Source organism: Nicotiana tomentosiformis, chromosome 6 (genome assembly GCF_000390325.3).
Source record: "Nicotiana tomentosiformis chromosome 6, ASM39032v3, whole genome shotgun sequence".
NCBI classification, from domain to species: Eukaryota; Viridiplantae; Streptophyta; class Magnoliopsida; order Solanales; family Solanaceae; genus Nicotiana; species Nicotiana tomentosiformis.
In genome coordinates this window covers 5227386-5230714 of record NC_090817.1, presented here as the reverse complement: position 1 = coordinate 5230714, position 3329 = coordinate 5227386, and the positions used below count along the sequence as shown (strand labels likewise).

General features: G+C 33.8%; 1 long non-coding RNA gene across 1 annotated transcript; it reads right to left on the bottom strand.

Annotated features, from left to right (window-relative positions):
* Positions 1 to 328: 328 nt before the first annotated feature.
* On the bottom strand, positions 329 to 2632 carry LOC104086383 (uncharacterized). Its single transcript, XR_684072.4, has 3 exons — positions 2442 to 2632; positions 684 to 831; positions 329 to 578 (listed from the first exon to the last, which is right to left on the bottom strand). It is a non-coding gene; the product is annotated as an uncharacterized lncRNA (long non-coding RNA).
* Positions 2633 to 3329: the final 697 nt, after the last annotated feature.

Sequence of the window (3329 nt, the reverse complement as noted above, 5' to 3'; positions counted from 1 at the left end):
CCGTCGCTAAAGGCTGTAGCGGCAATAAATAAGTGTGCTGGTAAAACCCCAAATTATTGCCGCTAAAAGGTGTGACAACTAGTGGCAATTACCTGCCGGCAATTAAAATGACCACTAAAAGTGGTTAAGGGATATCTTAGTTCATACATTTAGAGGCAATCACACTTGCCGGTAAAGACCAACTTAAATGTCGATAATGGTAACATCTTTTAGTGGCAACTAAATCTGCATTTTTTGCATTTAATAAATTTTATTTGCGGTTAATAAATATTCAATTTATTGGAGATAAAAATGTGATCTTTCTAACAGTATTTGCTATAGCCTGAAATGATAAAATAAACATTCTGCTTTTATTCATTCCAACATAATGATAATATTCGCTCTACAAAATAACATTTCATTACATATACAAACAAAATGACAAATCCATAGCTTTTATAGTGTCAACACCAAAAAAGAAGTACACAGCTTGAATGAGCAACTTAATCCAGTCTCTCTTCACCAGCTTTGCAACCCTACATGTTTTACTGACCCCTTTTTGCAATCCAATCTCTCTTCACCAGCAAGAAAAAGTGTACCTTAAAATACAGAAGAAAGCGTAAACTTTATTGAATCTAGTTCATTATACCTTGAGAACAAATTCACAAATTTGGTAGCCTCCGATTCAATTTATCATTTCTTACCTCCAGTTCAAAAAATAATTCAGGCACTGTTCCAACGCTCCAAGAACTTGTTAGCCTAGTATATCAAAGCGTATCAATGTTGGATTCATGCGTGTGCCTATCCCAACGAGAATGCTTCAGCAGATTCATGGCAACATTTTTCTATAATCTAGAAAAAAATCACTACACAATTTAAGTTGGTAGAATATTAATTTGACTCCTAGAATGCTCCAAACAACTAAAGTAAGCACACAAAATATTTTAGAGTCACTTAAAAGCACTCATTGAAACATCAAAGAAGAGGAAGTACCGAGTGATTTATATCCTCATGAACATATAACAATGTTAAAAATAAATCTACTTGATTCCACTGAGACAAGCTTTTACTTTTTCTTCGATGCATTGAAAAGCACATAGAAGTTCTAGCAGTAGAAAGATACAATAGATGTTAAAGATTAAATCTGAAAAGCCACCTTATGAGTTTAAAGCCTAACTATTCTATACTTTGAACAAATTCTAACAAAAACAAATCAGAAACGGAGCAGGTAACTACACTGCCAACTTTCTGAAAGATATTTACACATAAATTCCATTGTTGAGCACAGTAAAAATCACCTAATTTTCGAGATTCATATTCCTACGTGGCACATTGCAGCAAAACATACTAATCAGTAGGCTTTGTTCCAGCTCAGAAAAATTTAATATATATAGCATTTAAAGTCTGGTTGGCATTATTTTTTTATAAGCATGCACTTCATTTCTCTTTTTAATAATTTTGATATGTTAATCGACAAAGAAAACATAGTGAAGTATATTTTAGATTTTACAAATACTAGAATTCAAATAACTTAGCATGAAAGATGTAACTCTCAACAAAGATATGATGTATAACTCCAGTTATTCATTCCAATGTCTTAGAATTTGTACAAAAGCTTAATAATCGATTCAAAAAAGACTAGTACCTAAATATTTGGTCTTGGACCATTCGGCGGCGAAAAATACAAACACCATAAAATAATCATCTCATGTCAAGCATGTAGACTCGCAAAACTATTTTCTTTTACCTCTTTTTTTCAAAATAAAAGAAAAATGCGTAACTTTAGAACTGAAATAGCTAGAAGTGAAAATAAAATGAATGTCAAAACAACACGATGTAAAGACATAAGAAACATCCCCATATTGTGAATTCTCCACCACTTCTTATAAAAGAATATTAGTAATTAAATTATACTCACTAGAAGCAGGTTAAATGCATATCAATTTGATTTTATATCAAAAGTGCATGCCTTCAACAGAATTTGAGAAACATACACATATTGCCTATCCAATTACCAAATGAAATCTCCATTTTTTCACAAGACCGAATTCACCAGAATGCATCTTAAATTTTACTTTCTTTTTCTCAATTTTGTATCAAAGTTATGGATCAACTTTAGGTTAGGTAAGTTTACATTGAACCTTTCCAATAGAGGTTCTAGAGAAAAGAAAAAAAGGCTGAGATTTAATGAGGCCTACCAGCAAAGGAAGAAGAAACACATAAGGTCTAAAGTATAGAGAAACGAACAAAAGAGAAGTGAATTTTGACTAGTAGAGAAACCCTAGTTCTTCAGGATTGATCAAATATGTATTTAATATAATCGGCATAAGAATCTAAAGAAGGCACACCTTCTTCTGCACTCACTATGAACGCAAAATTAATATTTATACACTTTTGCTTTGCATTTCACGAGTATAGGGTCATCAAAATCAAAACCAAAAGGAAAGAAAGCGAGAGATTACCTGGTGATGGTGGCCGGTGATGATGAGAGAGATGAGTTGGGCGCTGACAACGATGATAGAGTGGGAGAGGTCTGCTCAATTTTGCGACTTGCTGTGGCAGAGAAGACCTATTTGCAACTTGTGGGAGAATGTGTGCTTGCACAATGGAGGGAGCGAATATTTTACAGGAAAAAGTTGGAGGGAGAATAAAACCACTGTAAATAGACTTAATTGTTTGACCTTTACTGGCCATTATTTTGAATGGCGGGTAAAAGAACACGATTTCATGGCAAATACACAAATGCCGCTAATGTTTGTATTGAAAGAATTAAATTACTGGAAAGTAGCTAATTGCCACTAAATAATTGTCGGCAAAAGCCTTTTTTGTGGCAGTGAGCTGATTCCGCAGAAGCGACTAATTTGTTCGCAAAATCGAAGATGCCCATACAGAAGCTATATATCGAAGGTTTGGTTATTTTATTCCTATTTGGAGTTATGGAGTTCGGATTGAGGCGATTTTTAAGCAATTTTTACCATGTGGATTGAGGTAAGTGTTCTATACTCATTTTTTATTATATTTCATGAATCTATTCTCGTTTTTGACATTTGGATTATGAATTTTAAAGAGAAATTGAGGGTTTTAGCCTAAAGTTTCATAGCTTGAGTTTTTGAGTTTTGAACAGCGATTCAGAGTCGAAATTGGGTGAAACTAGTATGGTTTTACTCATAATTGAATGGTTGTCGGATTTTACAAGTTTCATCGAGTTCCGAGGCACGGGCCCAGGTTGGACTTTTGGGTTGATTTTAGGCTTTTGATTAAAGATTTGACCTTTATCGATTGGGTTTGTTTCCTTTGGCATTAATTGATATACTTGAGTTGCGTTTGGCTAGTTTCGAGTCGTTCAGAGG